The 21,558-nt window shown below is 42.2% G+C and overlaps 1 protein-coding gene and 1 non-coding gene across 2 annotated transcripts in view; one reads left to right on the forward strand and one right to left on the reverse strand.

Annotated features, from left to right (window-relative positions):
• NEURL1 (neuralized E3 ubiquitin protein ligase 1) overlaps positions 1-21,558 on the reverse strand; it is a 190,925-nt gene that overhangs the window by 148,596 nt on the left and 20,771 nt on the right. The window lies entirely within an intron of this gene.
• Positions 19,304-19,439, forward strand: LOC136647098 (small nucleolar RNA SNORA48). Its single transcript, XR_010794262.1, has one exon. It is a non-coding gene; the product is annotated as a small nucleolar RNA SNORA48 (small nucleolar RNA).

A 21,558-nucleotide genomic window follows, 5' to 3' on the forward strand; every position in this document is an offset into this window, starting at 1 on the left:
GCCGTGCTGGGTTCCAGCCTATTCAGGAGACTGCTTCATCATGGCAAAGATCAAGATAGAAGGGACTGGAAACCTCTGGATTCCATAGCAGCCTATCTCTAAATGCCAAATGCAAGGGAGTGGCAAGAGAATACAGGTATCATCTTGTGTACTCCCTAAGGCATCTAGCAGGCTACTGTGAGATCCAGCTAGGCTCTTATGTCAGATGGCAATGCCCCAGAAATGACACTGTTTCATTAGTTCATTGCATGGACACAAATTTGACATCAGAAAGGGCAATATCCAGTAATCAGTTGGTGAATATTTCAATCTCCAAATAATTTCACTGCAAAGTTCAAAGCAACAGCTCTTCAACAGAAAAGCTTCAAAGGGGGTTTAGTAAGAGCAAAAGATGATTAGAATTTGTAACAGCACCCTCACAGGAAGTGGTCAGAATCAGATTTCTTATCACATTACAGAGTTAATTGACAGGCAGCCTAATCCTGAGCTACCTGGCACACAGAGGAGCAGTGGCACCAAAAAGGTGACTGCTGAGCACGCCAGGCAGCTATTTAGTCGGTGCAGAGTTGAGAGGCCCCATGTCGGACCAGGAGGCCCAATGCAGGGTCCTCAATTTGGCAGAGCAGAGCTTGCCCCCTTCCCACACCAGTTCCTCCCCCTGCCCTGAAATGCCTCCTCCCTGCCCCAACATACCTCTCCACCGCCTGGAGCTTGTCCATTGCTCCAGGCAGTATGCGGCAGACCTAAAGCTGGCACTGAGACTTCAGGATCAGCCCCTTAGAGCCCAATTCTACCGCCCCACACACACACACTATGGTTAGAGGTGGGAAAAAGTGATGATAAATAAAAACACATAATACTGTTTTCCACACAGTGTAAAAGAAAACAAAAAAAACCAAAATCTGTGAAAAATAAAACCGTTTTATTTGTTTTTTTATTTATTATTTAAGGGGAGTATATAGGTAATGACTATTGCTGCATCTGCTGACACTATACCACCCATATCACTTACCTAGTACACTTTTAAAGCAACTACAATTTAAAATTATAATTTAAATTTTGAATAAAGACACGTAACACTGCTTTTCTGCACCTTTGGAAAACAGTGAAATCTGGAAAAAACTGCTTTCTCCTGCCTCTAACTGTAGCATGCAGCCCCACCAAAAAAAGCATGTGCTGTATGCTGTAGTGGGGGGGGGGGTTTGACCTAAAGGCAGAGGGAAGTCAAGTAAAAAACAATTTTTACTTACCTCTGCATAAGCCTACAGCCTGCCTATGGGTCTCCTTGAACGTACACCAGCCATTTTGGTGGCATCTGTCTGAGGAGAGATAAGGGACAGGGAGGTTTTCGGGAAAAGGGAATAAGATCTGGCATGCACATTGCTTTGAAGAAGGCTCTGGTGACACCTGTCTCATGTGATCCTGTTGTTGATGGTACTTGCCCGCTCAATGGAATCAGAATGTGAACCCTCAAGATAGCCACAAGAAATGTTCAAGGGCATCTAACTGATCTAGCATCTCAGGTACTGGAGAAGAAATAAAAGTGAGACAGCAAGACGCGCTATTCCTCCTCTCCCCTCCCGGTCCAGACATTTTATTATACAGAACAATTCACATAGTAACCCTTTGACAGAGCTCAATGAAAGCAGCACTTCAGTCGTATTGTAGAGAATACTAATATACCCTACATAAGGAAATGGGTTAACGCAGTTTACAGAGACAGTACTGTACTGTAGTAGAAGAGACAGTAGTCAAAGAAGTCACAGGCAAAGGAGAAGCCAACAAGCATGGTTTTATTCCATGACATTAAAGATACACTGTATAAGAGTTCATTTCTCCTGGAGAAAGCATGAATCAAGAACAGTGCATTGACCTCTGTCTCATTGACTTAGTTTACAGAATGAGGATTGCTGTCCAGCAGAAGCAACTGAAGGCTGTTTTATGCATTACACAGCACCAAATATAGTTTTGCCATTGACTGTACACCAAACAGGGAGCAGCAGATGATCCTGGTTTTCTGAAAAGTGTATCAGTATAACACGCTTGCTCACACATATGTACAGGTTGAGCCTCATTATTCACGTGGGTTCCCTTCCAAGCACTCACGTGGATGGCAGAAAAACGCACTATAGCAAATCAATTTAAAAAACAAAGTTTCTTTGCTCCAGTGATTTAAAAACAGCCTTGCTAACCTTTGTGATGTAAGATAAGAGTCATTAAGAAGACAATCAATCAATCCAATCAGCTTAGAAAGGTGCTTCACTCAGTCCCTCCCTTCACCAATGCAAAGTTATCACCTTCCTTTCTCGTGCTCAGGGGGAAGGGAGGGGTCCACTGGAGAAAAAAGGATTGATGGATTGTCAGCCAGCTTGCCCCCCCCCCCCATTAACAAGGCTACTGTTAAAGGACTGTTCAGTTTTTTAAACTGATTTTAAAGGGATGCATTTTTCCCCTTCTCCAGGGATCAGCACTTTCTTTCTCATTTGCAGCGACCATTCGTGTTGAGTCAAATCTGTGTATAAAAAATCCGTGTATAACAAGGCTGGACCTGTATTGGTGAAATGCTTGTTTCACCAGTATTTAGGCTCTACAGGATTGTGCTACTTCCATCTTCTGTTTAAATTCTTTAATGTGCTATGAAATAAGTCAGAAGCTGATTCAACTTAATCAGTGTCCCTAGATGTGAACAGAACATGGGAATGTTGAACATGGTTTGTCTCTCATCATGTCACAGGCAATAACAATGCTTAACATTAGTACAGCGCAACTTCTGAGTGTGCAAAGCATGTATAAGTATCATCTTGATGGAATCCTTACAACAGTTCTGTAAAGTAAGCATTACTAACTATGTATTAGGCAATAAAATTTTGCTAGTTTGGCACTAAGACAGTGTAATATTAACCCCTGCAAACTGCGTAAGAGGCACTTTTTCGAGTGGATGCTCCTCTTTTATTTAGCAGGGGGGAGTTACTGGCCCGCCTCACCCCAGCAGTGTCTTTTTTAGTGGCTATCTGCTGGTGTTCTGCATCTTTATAGATTGTGAGCACTTTCAGGACATGGAGCCATTAGTTATTTGATTTTCTCTGTAAATCATTTTGTGAACTTTTTGCTGAAATGAGGTATGTAAATACTGTTGTTGTTAATTATTATTAATAATAATAATAATAATAATAATAATAAACCACTTTACAACAGAGCAGTTCACGAAGTTATTTACTAGAAATAAATCAATAAATGTTCCCTGTCCCCAAAGAGCTCACAATCTTAAAAAAATTCAGGAGACACCAGCAACAGCCACTATAAAACACGCCATGTTGGGATGAAGGGGAACAGTTGCTCTCCCCTGCTAAATAGACACCACTTTAAAAGGTACCTCTTTGTCCAGTTAGCAGTAGCAGTTCGCATTTTGGTTGAAAAGATATCTTGAGGAACATAAGAACATAAGAACAGCCCCACTGGATCAGGCCATAGGCCCATCTAGTCCAGCTTCCTGTATCTCACAGCAGCCCCATCAAATGCCCCAGGGAGCACACCAGATAACAAGAGACCTGCATCCTGGTGCCCTCCCTTGCATCTGGCATTCTGACATAGCCCATTTCTAAAATCAGGAGGTTGCACATACACATCATGGCTTGTAACCCGTAATGCATTTTTCCACCAGAAACTTGTCCAAACCCCTTTTAAAGGCATCCAGGCCAGACGCCATCACCACATCCTGTGGCAAGGAGTTCCACAGACCAACCACACGCTGAGTAAAGAAATATTTTCTTTTGTCTAACTCTCCTAATACTCAATTTTAGTGGATGTCCCCTGGTTCTGGTGTTATGTGAGAGTGTAAAGAGCATCTCTCTATCCACTCTGTCCATCCCCTGCATAATTTTGTATGTCTCAATCATGTCCCCCCTCAGGCACCTCTTTTCTAGGCTGAAGAGGCCCAAACGCCATAGCCTTTCCTCATAAGGAAGGTGCCCCAGCCCCGTAATCATCTTAGTCGCTCTCTTTTGTACCTTATCCATTTCCACTATGTCCTTTTTGAGATGTGGCGACCAGAACTGGACACAATATTCCAGGTGTGGCCTTACCATCAATTTGTACAACAGCATTATAATATTAGCCGTTTTGTTCTCAATACCTTTTCTAATGATCCCAAGCATAGAATTGGCCTTCTTCACTGCCAGCGCACATTGGGTAGACACTTTCATCGACCTGTCCACCACCACCCCAAGATCTCCCTCCTGATCTGTCACAGACAGCTCAGAACCCATCAGCCTATATGTGAAGTTTTGATTTTTTGCCCCAATGTGCATGACCTTACACTTACTGACATTGAAGCGCATCTGCCATTTTGCTGCCCATTCTGCCAGTCTGGAGAGATCCTTCTGGAGCTCCTCACAATCAATTCTGGTCTTCACCACTTGGAAAAGTTTGGTGTCGTCTGCAAATTTTGCAGCCTCACTGCTCAACCCTGTCTCCAGGTCATTTATGAAGAGGTTGAAGAGCACCGGTCCCGGGACAGATCCTTGGGGCACACTGCTTTTCACTTCTCTCCATTGTGAAAATTGTCCATTGACACCCACTCTCTGTTTCCTGGCCTTCAACCAGTTCTCAATACATGAGAGGAACTGTCCTCTAATTCCCTGACTGTGGAGTTTTTTTAGTAACCTTTGGTGAGGGACCGTGTCAAACGCCTTCTGAAAGTCCAGATATATAATGTCTATGGGTTCTCCCACATCCACATGCCTGTTGACCTTTTCAAAGAATTCTATAAGGTTCGTGAGGCAAGACTTACCCTTACAGAAGCCATGCTGATTCTCCCTCAGCAAGGCCTGTTGGTCTATGTGTTTTGAGATTCTATCTTTGATGAGGCATTCCACCATCTTACCCAGTATAGATGTTAGGCTGACCGGCCTATAGTTTCCCGGGTCCCCCCTCTTTCCCTTTTTAAAGATAGGCGTGACATTTGCTATCCTCCAATCTTCTGGCACCGTGGCCATTTTGAGGGACAAGTTGCATACCTTAGTCAAGAGATCTGCAACTTCATTCTTCAATTCCTTAATAACCCTTGGGTGGATGCCATCAGGGCCCGGTGACTTATTGATCTTTAATTTATCAATGAGGTCTGAAACATCTTCTCTTTTAACCTCTCAGGAGGGGCCGTTCGGGCAGCGGTATCTGCCCGAGGTCTTCTGCCGTGAAGACAGATGCAAAGAACTCATTTAATTTCTCTGCCATCTCTAAGTCTCCTTTTATCTCCCCTTTCCCTCCCTCACCATCCAGAGGGCCAACCGCTTCTCTGGCGGGTTTCCTGCTTCTAACATATTTGAAGAAGCTTTTATTATTCCCCTTAATGTTGCTGGCCATGCGTTCCTCATAGTCTCTCTTGGCCTCCCGTATCACCTTCTTATATTTCTTTTGCCACAGTTTATGTTCCTTTTTATTCTCCTCATTAGGGCAAGACTTCCATTTACGGAAGGAAGCTTCCTTGCCCTTCACAGCCTCTCTAACTTAGCTTGTTAGCCATGCGGGCACCCTCCTGGATTTAGTGGAACCCTTCTTTCTTTGCGGTATACACCTCTGCTGAGCCTCTATTACTGTTGTTTTAAGCAGCCTCCATGCACTCTGGAGAGATTGGACTCTTTTTACCTTCCCTTTCAACCTCCTTCTAACCAGCCTCCTCATTTGAGGGAAGTCCGCCCATCAGAAGTCAAGGGTTTTTGTGAGAAATTTGCCCGGTATTCTTCCCCCAACGTGCATGTCGAAACAGATCACAGCATGATCACTGTTCCCCAATGACTCCGTAACATTGACAAAGGAAACAAAGTATGGCTCCTATTCAACAAATGATTAACTACGCTTTGGATTGCACTATCCAGAGATCATCTTCTAAGGGCCTTTAGCTATTTTCTCCTTAACCTATTCATTCAACTTCTTTCACCAGCAAAGGTTAAACATCTGTAAAAAAAACTGGAAGGCACTTATACGGAGCAACACTGTAACGATGCATTTATTGCGCTACAAACTGACCATTTGCAAAGGCCCTTATCTCCTCTAGCCCTAAGTGCTAATTTCTCTGAATCTATTAATTCAGCTCCTTTCACTAGCAAAGGTTAAACATCACCCAAAGAAGTAACAGCATTTATAAGTGACAACATTGCACTTTGATGAGATCTGGATGCATACATAATTACTTATGAGGTTATTTATTTATTCAATTTTATTCCACTTTTCCCTACAGAGGGCACCCACAGCAGCCTACAAAACCATAAAAGTATAAAAATAGTTCATAATCTAACATAGCTTACTTCATAAAATTAAACCACTGAAATATCATTAAACCATAAAACAAAACAAATATACTGCAAACCAGCAGCAGTCACCTCTTAATAAAAGAATGGAAAGGTAAAACTTGTAAAATACAAATCTGCAGTGAAACACCCTCACAAAACCCACAGTGTACAACTAATCTGAAAAGAATCACAAGAAAATCAGTGTGAAAAGAAACATTTTTAGGCTCTGACAAAAAGCTTCTGAGGAGGGAGCAGTTCATAAACTAAGAGGGAGGGAATTCCATAAATTGGTGCCACTACTGAGAAGGCCCTACTTCTTGCCACCACCCCTCCCACCTCCAAAGGTGGCAGCACATCTAAAAGGGCCTTATCTGGTGACCAGAGTATGACCCAGATTATTCAGAGAAGGCAGTGTCCAAATATACTGGCCCCAAGCTGTACAGGGCTTTAAGGTCAAGGCCAGCACCTTGAATTGGGCCCATGAACAAAAGTTATGTGCCTAAGAACACCCTCACAGGTATGCAGTCACAAGGATTGCCTCATATAAAGTCCCTGGCAGAAAATACTGTATAGCACACACTGAAATTATACTGAGTCAGGTCATTGGTCCATCATCACTGGCTGGCAGCACCTCTCCAGCCTCTGCCCATAGGCAGAGAGAGGTGCTTCCCAGTCTACCTAGAGATGCCCGGGATTGAACATGGCAAAGCACATGTTCTACTACTGAGCTACAGTCCCTCCACAATGCTAAGGGAATACAGCAGTGAGGAAAATCAATTATGCACTGGACAATTATACGCCTTCTCTATCTCTTTCTGCCTTACCTCAAAGAATCTCCTTAAACAGCTTGTTACATATGGGAAGAACCATTACAGTGAGAGATTAAATGCCACTTCCATAATCAGGTAGAATCTGTAATCCAAGCACAGTGGCATTAAAGTGATTCATTAATTCATGTTTACCCACAAATGCCCCTTTGTCCCTTGCAGCAGCAGCAGCTATAGTGTAGAGGCCATTACGATAAAATTCAGTACTGGGTGTTCCCAGGGAATTATTGCTCCCAACTGCAAAGCCTAAAAGCAATTGGAAACAATTTCATTAGTGTTCCATTAGAGATTAAACAGGTTGGTCTTTCTACATGCAGAAAGACACTAGAGAGCTGCCCTGGGCAGTGATCGGAATGCATTGCACAAAGATTAACTAAGCCATGAAGTCATATTTACAGGAAAAAGGATCCCGAAAACATAAGAAAGTTTGAGCAACAGTTACATTTATTCACACTCTGGAAGTGACTCCCCAGATGTGTCTGCAAATCAAATATGGGGACCTCTGCTGGTGGCAACACAGTTAGAAGGGCTCCCTCTGATGTCCTGAGAGGATGGGTTAGATTGAATGGAAGGAGGCAGTCCCTCAAATACCTGGACCTGAGCCGTAGAGGGCTTTAGAAGTCAATACTAGCACTTTGAATTCAGCCCAGAAACAAACTGGCAGCCAGTGTAGCTGCTGAAACAGTGGCCCAACTGAGTCAAACCAATGAGACCCAGAGACCACACGGGTAGCCGCGTTCTGCACTAAATGCAGTTTCTGGACCATTTGCAGAGGCAGGCCCACGTAGAGCACACTGCAGTAATCTAATCTGGATGTCACTAGGGCGTGGGTCGCCGTGACCAGGTCTGAGTGACGCAGGTATGGTCGCAGCTGGTGAATCAGCCAAAGATGAGCAAAGGCTCCCCTGCTATAGCAGCTATCTGGGAATAATTTATTATTATTAATTATTATTATTATTATTAATAAGGGTATTTATAGACTGCTATTCAACAAAAAAATGCAGAAGGCTAGTGTGAAAGCTACAAAGCATATGTGAACGTACAAATTAGGCACCATAGAGCAATCAAGAAAAATTCTTCTTCAAACAGTGGAAATGCTTTTTAAAGGAGTAAGAAACAAGGAAAGGGAAATATGAGAAAGAAGGATACAAAGAGCTCCAGCACAGAATGGTACAGGGTGGAAAAAAAATTTGTGTTGAGCTGGAAGGCAAAAGATCAGGGAAGTTTCTTCTAGCCGAGCTACAAGGGCCTTTGTTGAACAGCAGTGGTGTCACTAGGGTTTGGGTCAGTGGACCCAATTGGATACATTACCAGGCAGTGGACATGGTAATGTATCATTGCCCTGCCCCCACTGGTTTTTTTGGCTATAACATTTGATAGAGTAGAGGTATTTCAACTCACTGAATTCTGCATGAAATTACACATCAATTGATATATAACATGATGGCATTATTTGAAAATACCAAGATTTTTAAAATGTTGGAGAGCAGTGGTGCCACTCCACCATGCACGTCCCCCACTGCAGCCTGCAACCCCAAACCCTGCTAGCAACACCACTGCTGAACAGAATTAGACCAAATAGCTGAGTAGGCAGGGAAAAGGAGGTCTGCTTCTTTCAATTCCAACTGGGATCAGGTTTGGATTGTGCCAACCAAGACACCAGGGTGTTTGAGTCATATGCTGGCCAATGATCAAGTCATAACTATGCATTACAGAGCAGGTCTATCAATCACCTCCCACTACAAGTTGCACAAATATGTGAATCAGTAACTAGTATAAAGATGCTTTGTACAACAGGTGACAACACAAAAATCTAGCCAAAAGCAAAATATAGGGCATGTTTACTCTTATGCATGTTTACTCAGAAGTAAGACCCACTGTGTTCAATGGGGTAAGTCCACATAGGATTGCGAATTTAGTGCCACATGAATCCATCTGGAGGTACTGACACAGTTGTGATAGAGTGTGTCAGATCAGTTTGCAGAAACGTGGATAGCAAAAACTGGTTACAAAAACAGTAAATCCTGACACTTTCAGGTTGCTTCCTATACAGCATCTGCACAATTGCATTCATTTTTGGTTTTGCAGTTTGATCACCTTTTCCCCTATGGACTATATAAAGCCTCAAAATGCGGTGAAATTTTCTCTCATATATCTTGGGGCATATTTATCATAAATCTTATGGATTGTATTGGTTCAGATGCCACCAAAGACTGATAGCTACAGGGGAGGGAAAAGTAGTCAGAAAAGAGGTATCATTACAGAAAATCAGGATTCGTCTATAAGGTACTCTGATGCTGGGCACAAGGATCAAGAAAACAGGCACCATCAAAGCAGGATTTGTACTAAATGATTAGGTAGCTCTCTATCTTCTATGGCTTGGGGCCAGGGTATTTGAGAGACCATCTTCTTCTGTATAATCCAACTTGCCCCCTCTGGTCATTGAGAAGGCCCTGTTACAGGTGCCATTGCCTATAGAGGTGGAGGGGAACAGCTGCAAGAAAGGGCCTTCTCAGTAGTGGCACCAACCTTTAGAACTTCCTTCCTCTCAGTTAATGAACTGCTCTCTCCGAAGCTTTCTAACATGTCCTAAGGACAGTTCTTTTCAGACTAGCCTTCTGAGTTTATGGTTTTTAATGCTAGATGTCAGGGCGGGGGTTATGCAAATATTTCCATGCTGATTAGATCTTATAGGCTTTGGCCTTTCTTATTAAGAGGTAACTGCTGCTAGTTCTGAGTTTTACTGTGATATTTCAAGGATATTTTAATGTAAGGATGTTTTAATGTTTATATTGTAAATTACACAGGCCTACAAAATGGAGAGTCAGAAAAGTTTTTCCCAAACTTTATGGTGGTTTGATATGAATTTGGGGTGCCAATTCCGAAAATGGCATCCGCTTTGCCCTATCACATCTAGTTTTGGAAATATAACATAGCCTCATTAGTGAATGGTTCAAGCTTCCTCATGAGGAAGCCATGGTGTAAGCTTCCTCATGAGTAAGCTGCTTGAACCATTCACTAAAGAGGCTATATTATATCTCCAAAACTAGATGTGATAGGGCAAAAGGGATGCCATTTTTGGAATCGGCACCCCAAATATACCCAAGAATTGGTGTAACGTTTAAGGAAGCAAAATGTGTGTTGGTCTGTGTTATCATTTTAAATTATTATTATTATTATTATTAACAGTATTTATATACCGCTTTTCAACTAAAAGTTCACAAAGCGGTTTACAGAGAAAAATCAAATAACTAAATGGCTCCCTGTCCCAAAAGGGCTCACAATCTAAAAAGATGTAAATGAATACCAGCAGACAGCCACTAGAACAGACAGTGCTGGGGTGAGGTGGGCCAGTTACTCTCCCCCTGCTAAAAAAAGGAGCACCCACTTGAAAAAGTGCCTCTTACCCAATTAGCAGGGGTAAATGTGATTTTATGGTTCTGTAAGCAACTTTGGTGTCCTTTGAGGAGAAAAGCAGAATATAAAATGAGTAAATAATAAAATAAATTGTGCTGAAAAGTTTATAAAAGCACCTGAGCTTTAGTTAAGGAAGCATCCTGATTTAGACAATTAGGGTCCCACAGGGAGGACCTAGTTTAATCTGCGAACAGTACTACTGTCAAAACCTGTGGTACTAAACCAAGAACCACAGTAGTGGGCTATGCTCACTTTGGATGATGCCCCTGACTATTACAGCAGCTTAATGCCCACAGTGGTGTTTGCAGAGATGCAAGCTATCAATCATGCTTCCTTCCCAGGGCTCTATCAGGCCATACAAAGAGAGTGCAATTTGCTCAGGAAAGCTGAAGTCCTTGGTGTCCTGATCTCTCAACACAGACCAATTAGTTGTACTTTCCAAATATTTTTAAATATATGACACTAAGCATCAGAATTAATTAGCACTGACATGAAGAACACAGATGAAGAGATATAAGTAACACAGATGGACCCATTCCAAGAGGATTTTTCCTGAGATCTTGTAGAAAAGAAACTCCTGCTGGCATACGGACCTCAACACTGCAAAATAAGACACAGTGGCTAGAATCTGCTGCTTGCCTGAAACCCAGAATTGTCCTTACCTTTGTAACATGAGCTATGTCAGCCTCTAAGACACAGCTATAGGCAGCCACCCAAGCAACTCAAGCGACAGCAGTTCCATTTTCAAAATAATTCCTCCTTTCTACCAGTGTGGCACTATTTTTTTCACATTTGTATACTGCCTTCCTCCAAAGAGCTCAAGGCAGTGCATGCGGTTCCTTTCCTCCTTTTGTCCTGACAACAACCCTGTGAGGTAGGTGAGGCTGAGAGATAGTTATCCAGGAAGCTTCACAGTTGAGCAGGGATTTGAACCTGGATCTTCCAGGTCTGAGTCCAACTCCCAAACCATGGCACCATTCTGGCTCTCATTCCAGCATTTGTCTGGAACCAGGATGATAATCACAGTGAGATCTCGTCACGCTGGGTGAATATGGGGGGACGGCATCACACGGACGACGGCATCACGGACCTAAGAACATAAGAACAGCCCCGCTGCATCAGGCCATAGGCCCATCTAGTCCAGCCTCCTGTATCTCACAGCGGCCCATCAAATGCCCCAGGACCTTTGTCCCATGTGCTGTGAGGGGTAAGTCCTTTACTGCGTTAGTTCCCATTCCCTCTTGTAACTAAGGTTAAACACATGTGGAGGCAACAATCACATACACATACCCTGTGACTTCTGCCTCCATTCCTCTCTCCCTCTGTTTTCTTCCTCACGTCAGTACCTAGATTGCAAGTCCCTTGGGGCAGAGATCTTTTGCTCAAGTTTAGTGCTAAGTACTGTACACTGATGGTGTACTACTAATAAAAATAATAGGCAAAACCATGCCTACTCCATTCACATTTAAAGAGGGAAACAGAGATCTGATTTAAAGAACCAAGCAGATTACAGGGAAGGTATACTCAGTCCTGATCAACCTGTGGTTTCCTTCCTTTTCTCCCAGTCAGGCCCAGTACTGGAGCCCTGCTGGGGTAAAAGTCCTTCCAGGCAGACTGCAGTGTTAGGAGCAATTTGTGGAGGATTCACAACTATGTGCAGTTCATCCATGGGGGCTTTTTCAATCACACAACCCACTCCCATTTTACACATGAATGTAGCAGATCTGCACTGAAAGAAGCAGGTCAGGTGTAGTTCAGGTGTACAAATTAAGTGACAAAGTCAACAAAAGGAGATACTAAGCTGAGCGCATCCAATTAGACCATCTGTTTTCTTTGCAAAGCAAGGTCGCTTTAGTAAGTGTATCATTGCACCCCCGTGCCCACAGCATCTGCTAGTTTTGTCAAATTACTTTCCTGGTCTATTCATCATGCTGGCACTACTACCAAAACCGTTACCATGGACTAGAGTACCATACAGTGGAGAAGAATCTTTCCACCTCAGAAGTACATTGTGGAATCCTTTGAACAAGAATGCAGAAGATTATATGATCATTTTCTTATCCTGCACATTTTCATATTAGATGGCTGGTGTAGTAACTAAGAAGGAACCCAAAGAACCAGGCAGTTCTTGGTTCAAACCTCACCTCAGTCATCAACTTGCTTAGGTTACAATCATATATATATTTACCTAGGAATAAAGCCCAAACACTAACCAATTTTCCTGCACTAAAACAGCTGTGCCAATGGGGCATGTGCTGCATCCTGCAGTTGGGTGGCAATCAAGGAGGCTTCCTCAAAGTAAGGGAATATTTGCATTGCCCTTATCTCTGTGCTGAAGAGTTGGTTAGGATTGCACCCTAAATCCCAATTTAAGATGAATAGCTTACTTCTGACTAGACCTGCATAGGATTTTGCTGATAGTAGCCTTTTAGGCAAGTAATTATTGCTTTAACCTCAGCCCTTCTGAGGTTCATAAGACTGAACCTCAGATTGACCTACCTTGCAGGCTTGTATGGATTATGTGACTCACTCTGAGCACCTGGAATGCCCAACATAAATGCTATTACACAGGCCTACAAACAGGGCCTAGGAGAGGGGGGTAAGGGGGGTAAATTGTACCCAGGCTCAGAGTCAGAAAGGGGGCCCAGGAGCCAAAGAAGGAGGCCCAGAAATTTCCTGGGAACTTACATTTTCCAATCTCAGACTTACTGCCCACACAGGATGCACATGGCAGCAACTACTGCCAGAAGCCACACGCACCAGGCCCAGGAATATATTCCTTAACAGTGTCACATGTGGGAGGAAGCTGGCCTGCTCCAGGAGCTCTTTGGCTTGTGGGTCTGCTTACAATAAAGAAGTGGATGGGAGCTCAGGGGCTACAGCTGCTACAGAAGTGGTGCCCACCCCCCTTGCCACCCCCACTCTGTTTCACCCCCTTCCCTCTTTGGGAGAAGCCCCAAAATAAACTTTGTACCCCCTGATAGAATTCCTCTTGGAAGCCCTGCCTACAAAATTAAGGGTCAGAAAAGTTTTTCCCAAACTTTATGATGGTTTGATATGAATTTGGGGTGCCGATTCCAAAAATGGCATCTGTTTTGCCTTATCACATCTAGTTTTGGAAATACAGTATAGCCTCATTAGTGAATGGTTCAAGCAGCGTCCTCACGAGGAAGCCATGGTGTAGGCTTCCTCATGAGGAAGCTGCTTGAACCATGCACTAAAGAGGCTATGCCATGTCTCCAAAACTAGACATGATAGGACAAAACGGATGCCATTTTTTGGAATCGGCACCCCAAATATACCCAGGAATTGGTGTAACGTTTAAGGAAGCAAAATGTGTGTTGGCCTGCGTTATTGGTATTTACCAATAAAAATGTTCACAAAATTACTTGAATTTGGAACTCTCCCCAAAAAGAAAGGTCAGGACACAAAGCAATAACTGAAACCAAACAATAAGTAAATTGAAAGCTATTTAAAATACGAAAATGTCCTTAATTCTTTATCAGCTTATCTTGGCCGTCAGAAGGAAGTCAAAACAGAAAACTTAAAGAACATTTTGGCAAGATGGTCAGCATTTGTGAACTCAGGTTATGGTGATTTTAAGCTTAACAATCTACCTTGTGAACTCTGGAAAGAAGTAACCCTGAAAGAGAAGTTTCATTTTATTTACTTGAAATGTTTATGAGGTGTCTTTCAACTCAGTGAGAGTGTCCAGTGTAAAATGCAATGAAACTCTAAAAACCATCACCTTAAAACAGTACTAAAAGGTAATTTATTTTCAGCAGTGACATAAACTCACCCTGCCCCGGACTGGGCACATTTCAACAAACCCCATAAAGTGCTTCAGAAAACAAAAAAATCTTGTCAAAGAATTCCTTTCAAGAGCAAAAACAATAGATGGTACCAGCTGGAACTCTTGAGGTGAAGGAATGAGTTTTACTAACTGGGTGCCACAGCAGAGAAAGCCCCGCTTCCTCCTCCTGCTTCAGTTCTCACTAAACTGCAGAGAAGCGAATGCAGAACAAAACCTCTCCAGATGAAAACAAAAACATGGTGAATGAAGGCACTCCCAAAGAACTCAATCCTATGCATGTCTACATAGAAGGAAGTCCCACTGAATTCAATTGAACTTATTCACAGGAAACTGTATAGGGTTGCAGCCGAAGACACACAGGACCCAAACCATTAATTGATTTGAAGGTAGGAACCAACTCTTTGACTTTGCTAGTGGTGTTGCATATTATTTTTATGCACTATATGAAACACGGTTGTTGACTGGTGCTGAGCAATTGATATAAGTCTCAGCCTGAGACCTAGGTATCAACTAGGTATCGGTGCAGTATGTACAATGTTCCTAAAAGCTCTGTTTCTCGAAGATCTGATGGTGTTATTTCAGTAAGCTGCAACTGTTTAAGTAATTCACAAAACTTTTCAAGATTGTTCCAAGTGCCCTGATAACAAAGGGGACCACTTTAGTATGTCTTGTCCAAAGTCATATGATTTCAATGGCCAGGTCTCGGTATTAGGTCATTTTTTCTAGTTCTTTTTCATTGACTCTGGCATCTCCAGGAATTGCAGTATCAATTAGCCAGACGTTTCAATTTTCTATTATTGTTATATCAGGCATATTTATGTTCAAGGTGTGGGTCTATGTGAATTTTAAAGTACCACAGGATCTTGACTTGTTCGTTCTCCAACACCTTCTCAACCTGATGTTCCCAAACATTTTTCAATGCTGGCAAAATATACATTTTACATAATGAGCGGAGGATTAATTTTGCAACCCTGTTGAGTCTGACTTTGTAATGTGCTCAATTTTATTACATTCACATATCAGATGAGACATAGTCTTATCTTTTTCTTGGCAAAGTCTGCACTTAGAGTTTTCACCTATATTCTGGATTTTAACCTTGACAACATTTGTTTGCAATGCCTATTCTTGTGCGGCAAAAATCAGATGTTCAGTTTCCTTCTTGATGGTACCCTGCACTTCTAATTTGGTGAATACTTTGTTCCAGATATTAAATCTTCTTTAATCCATTATTCATTGTTCCGTTATACCACTATATGGATGTTTTGCTTTCCAAATTTTCATCGTTCTTTTTTGAAAACCTTGCACTGATGGATTTGCCTTGTAATAACATTTCATGATTTCTCATTTTCGATGGTTATCTAGTTTTGTGATCGGGATGTTCCAGCAGCATTGCAGCAGCCTGTCCTGGTTCCTCAACAGGAACTGCTGAGCCTTGTGGCCCATTTATCAACAGATGTCCCGAAGCCATAGCATCTGCCACAGTTCTTGTTGACCCAGGCGACAACCAATCCAGTATCGATTTCTGTTTATTTTTTCTCATCATGATAGTTGGGCACTTTAGTCTGGCTTCTCAGTTGAGACCTGTCTGGCTTGGGCGATCCTTCTAGTAGCTATGCTACCATTAGCTTAGCTCTCAACATCATCGAAGTACACAAGCCCCTCCACCACATCAAGGTAGTGTCCTTTGAGGGGGTGATGATGACTAATATATTGCTTTGCCATGTTGGAGTGAAGAGGGACAGTTACTCTCCCCCTGCTGAATATAAGAGGGCACCACTTTAAAAGGTGCCTCATTATCACAGGGGCAATATGATAGCTCACCATGCGATCAGAAGAACTGAACATAAGCTGTCCAGCATCTAAACATTAAGGATATGGGGAGGTCATCTCAATTTCTTGCTACACAATATTGTTCTTGTGCAATAACAGCTAAAGACACAAGCTGTTCATCCATATGAAGAAGGGGCTGACATCAAACTCCAAGAAAACAAATGCTTCTCCCAAGAGTACCACATTACAGGCAGATTTAAAACCCAAACTTTCACTGTAACTACATGACGATAATAGTACGCCACAGGGTGAATATGCTTCCCCAAACTCCTGCAGTTTGGAGTAGGGTCAGGAGTTACTTATTTTTCAGGCAAATTTCCTGGCTTTCTTTTGCCAAATCATAACCTCTCCAGCTATAAAAAGATCCTGTTCATGAATCTGGTTGTTATGATTTGCTTCCATGTTTATTACCATCACTCATCGAACAGATAGGAAGTGTTGCCAAGGGGACTATTTTGCATCCCACATGGTGTTGCTAAAGCAACATGACTAAATTAGGCACCCAGCTCTCGGACTTCACATACCATCTTAGCACAGCTAGGAAAATTAAACTGTCATAGCATAAAACTCTATTGAATTTGTCCAGTTGGACAAAGGCTTGAAAACTGCCAAATAAATGTGATCAGGGTTTTTCTCCATGCATACCATCAAAGTAGCAGATAATTTGAACAGAAACAAATCAAGACCACTTAATTCACAAACCAAGTTCAAGCTTGGCTCTTCAAATACCAATTTAGTAGGCATCTTCGCAGATTGTGTCTCTCTTGCAAACAGAGTTGCCAGTTTGCCAAAAATTACACAATTTCTCCTAGTAATGTATGCTGTGAGAGCTGGACCGTAAAGAGTGCTGAGCGCCAAAGAATAGATGCTTTGAATTATTGTGTTGGAGAAGACTATGAGAATCCTTTGGACTGCAAGAAGATCAAATCAGTCAATCCTACAAGAAATCAACCCTGACTACTCATAGGAATGACAAATGAACTTATTGGTCACCTCATGAGAATGAAGAAAAGACCCTGATGCTGGGCAAAATTGAAGGTCAAATAAGGGAACAGCAGAGGATGAGATGGTTAGATAGTGTCACCAAGGCAATGAAAATGAATTTGGACACACCCCAGAAGTTAGTGGTAGACAGGGGGCCTGGCATGCTGTGGTCCATGGGGTCACAAAAAGTCAGACACGACGACTACACCATTTCTCCAGCTTTTTGTTTCTTTTTTCTGGGGGGTGGCAAATGTTAATCAGGCCGTTTTGGAAGACAATACTGGGCCTTGTCCCTTTACTACTGGATCCTGCTCCATTATCTGATTCCCATTCTTCAAGCGGTGGCAGTCTTGTGACATCACCATGCCCCACCTGAGACATCTTGGGTTTTGGATGCATCCCACCTGGCAATCTGCTTGGGGAAAGTGGCATAATTGTTATTCACTGCCTCAGTGGCATAGCTAGGTCATGACACCCGGGGCCCATAAATTTTTGTCACCCCATATGACATAATTAATTAATTAATTCACATTTTTATACCACCCTTCCTCTAAGCAGCTCAGGATTTGAAATGAATAATAATAATGGCCAGAAAATAAATGCAGTAAATATTTCCCCACAAGCAATGGACGAAATTCTGCATCAAATGGTATATAACATGATGGTATTATTCCTAAAAGCAATGATTTCCAGAATTTTGGTCACTAGGGTGTCACACCCCCCCCCCTCCCAAGAATGTCTAATTGACCTGTTTTGAGGTAAGGCACTGGTTCTCAAACTTTTAACACTGGAACCCACTTTTCAGAATGACAATCTGTCCAGGAATCATCAAGCACAGTAAAATAAATAATTATTAATAATTAAATTAAAGAAAAACAAATAATTAAATAAGGGGAAGCCAGCCCTGTTCCACCAAGTGAATTTTCTCTGCAGCCTGAACACCCCCCCCCCACACACACACACAAATATCATTGAGATTTTCAGCCCTCCCCAGTGCCCAGTTCAGTGTAAATTCTTATATTTCAAGCATAGCACTGTCAGGACCCATCTGGCTTTACAAGTCTAATAACAAATATAATGGACCTTACCAGCTGAAGCCTCTGTTTTATTCTTTGGGGGGTGCTGCCTTCTGGTGCATTTGTTGAGCTCCACTTTCATTAGACGAGCACTAGGCGGCTAGCCCTGCATTCCCCTTTGCCTGAATTGACCAGGAGCCAAGGCACGTTTGCTTACTTGTGAGTAAGTGTGGCTTACTTTCACTTTACATAGGGCTCAATACATTTGTCTGCTTGGAGGGAGGGGCTTCCTTTTTGGGTGTTTTTTGAGGGCTGCTTTCATTGGATAGGAACCATTCTGGTGTCATTGGATTCCTCCCAGCCTGCCCTTTCTGATGAACTATGGCAAGTTCACCTACTCGCAAGTAATTGTGTGATATGGCTAGGTTTCATTTTCCATAGGATTCAATACATTTTTTTGTTTCCAGTTTTTTGGCCATAATGTTTGATGGAAAGGAGATATTTCAATCTGGTTTTTGCACTGCATTTCACTGGAAATTCCGCATCCAACGGTATATAGCATGATGGGGTTACTTCTAACCTCCACGATGTTAGTGGTTAGGGCATTTGTGGTGTCACCCCCCAGGATGGTACCCGGGGCGGACCGCCCCCCACCCCTACTAGCTACACCACTGCACAGCCTATCATCTTAAAACACTGTGGCTTTCTCATTCTTTGCATTTCCATATAAGTAACTGCCAGCTGCAGCCTGTATAACAGTGCATGACTATTGTCACCATGCAAAATCCAAGGAGGAGGGCCTATGCACTTACTATCCACCACTTACACAACTAATGAATGGAGGAGGGCCTGCTTCAAAGTGCAGGTCCTGTGCCTATGCAGGGTTTTATACCAGCCTGCACTGGCATAAAGCAATGATACCATCACCTTGAAAGGTGCCTTTATTCCATCTGCAGTACCATTAGGCTTCCTAGGAACCTTGGTCACAGAGTAGATAAGTCTACGATAGGCTAAGCTAGAAATAGCTATACTTTAAAGGTCTCGAGCTCCTCCAATCATTAAGTAATTTGCTCATCTGAACATCTGCTGTATAGTTATATATAGTTTTAGTTATATCACTGCTATAGTTATCCCTGCTCACTGGGCAAAGAGGCACCTTTTAAGTGGTGGTTCTCTTATATTTAGCAAGGGGAACAGCAACTGTCCCTATTCATCCCAGCATAACTTTTCTTCCCCATGGCTGTTTGTTGTTGTGTTCCTAAGACTGAGAGCTCCTTTGGAACAGGGAACCATTTTTCATTCCTTTTCCTATGTTACCTGCTTTGAAAACTTGTCTGTTGAAAAGTATGTAAATATTTTAAATAATAATTATAGAAGTTCAATCCCCACCTAAGTCCCTTTTAGCACCACACTTCTCAGATAAATTAGTTCCACAATGGCTCTCTCTTATTTGGATTTCTATGTGATTTTGCCTTATACAGTACTTATCCTTAGACACACCTGAGTTTTATTAGGTCAGTTCATACAATCTCAGTTTAGCTAAACGTGACTTGTTAAATGTCTGAACCCAAGACTGCCTACAAAGCATGGTTTGTTTGAGGACAGAAAAGCAGGATCTTTAAAACAACCATTTGAAGCTGGTTTGCAAACCACAGTTCGTGCTAACAGTGGTTTATTGTTCATACAATTGATAAATCACAGATAGGGCCACTGCTCTACCCCAAGAAAGCTGCCACACCATGGAAACAGGAGCTGTTCCATCTCAAGAAGCTGCTGTATCCTAGAGATGGAAGGGGAGTCCTGAGAAGATGGGAAATAAAAGCAGACAAAGAGCTCTAAACCATGGCTTGCCTGCTGTACATCTGGAAGCGTAAGCCATAGTGTGGTTTTTAACTGTGATTAGCACAAGTAATACCTTTGCATGATCTCTGAATGCAGCCTTAATGTTTGTTATCCACCAGTGAAATTGCCAGACCCTTAAAATTACATATGAAAGCATCCTACAGACCAGTGTCAAAAGCCTGTAATCTATTTTCTGTTTATCAGTTTTGTTTGACATGCTTTCTCCGAGCCTAAATGTTACAAAATGCCTAAATTCCATTTGAAGCTAGGTAAGTCCCTCATAGGCTCATTAAATATCTGTTTCAGTGCAATAGAAGACTCAACTTTAGCTAAAGACTTCAAATTGTGTCTTGGAAGAAGAGGATGGAAGATTTACCAGTAGTTACAGCAGAGTTCATGAAGATGCCAGAACTTTTTTGCCTTCAACAGATGCATGACCAGCAGAAATTCAAACAGCTGAAACTCTTCCTCATTTGGAAATGTGATGTTGGAAGGGGCTGCTTCTCTTCAATTTCTGCTTGTTAGACTCAAAGATTCCTGAAAGAAAACTTTTTTTGTGCAGCTTTCATTTAGATGAAAGAGATTTGCAATAAGCATCTTTGAGCATATCCCACTCATTTTAATGGTATTGCACAGAAGTTCCCAGTGGATCCTGCTTGCTTTCATCTTCTTACAAATGATGGAGGATAGGCAAAAAAGGTGTTTTATCTCTTGTCTTCAGTCACCTCCTCCAGTTTCCCAAGGGAAACCAGCTCAAAGGTAACTATCATCCCAGAAATGTTGATGATGTCACCCCAACTCCCGACAAACATCTTAAAGCTTGTCAGCTCCATTTAATTTAATCACCCATTTTTACTTTGCTTAGATCTTCATCACCAGATTTTTCCTCTCTAGCAGGAGACTAAGCATTCTCCATCACGTAAATTATATCAGGAGCTTCAAACCAAGCAACACACAAACACACCATAGCATTTCACTACCCAAAATTTGTTCTCTGTTAAAGATCATCTAAAGGAGAATCAGGATGGTGTAGAAGTTTGGGAATTGGACTTAGACCTGGAAGATCCAGGTTCAAATCTCTGCTCAGCCATGAAGCTTCCTGGGTAACCTTGGTCCACTCACTATTTCTCAGCCCAGCCTACCTCATAGGGTTGTTGTGAGTACAGGAGAAGGGAAGTAACTATGTACACCACACTGAGCTCCCTGGAGGAAGTATAAAAATGTGAAAAACAAATAAAGGTGTTTTGGTATCTCTGGAACCATGAAAACTGAGACGAGTCTCTTCCATTTCAAGATATTTCTCAAGACTTCCAAAATATACCCTGGAGTCCACTTACTTGGGTTTTCAAGACTTTCTCAGGACCACTTCACCCATTACATGGCAGCAAAACATTTTTGGCCCTATGTATTATGTACATATGGTATGTACATGTACACATGATGGTAAGGAGACATCAGGCACTTGGCACTTGTGCCTTTATGACATAAACACAGTTGAAAATGTAGTGCATACCCTTTGCATTTTTATACATATAAAATGT

This window comes from Tiliqua scincoides, chromosome 3, assembly GCF_035046505.1.
Source record: "Tiliqua scincoides isolate rTilSci1 chromosome 3, rTilSci1.hap2, whole genome shotgun sequence".
NCBI classification, from domain to species: domain Eukaryota; kingdom Metazoa; phylum Chordata; class Lepidosauria; order Squamata; family Scincidae; genus Tiliqua; species Tiliqua scincoides.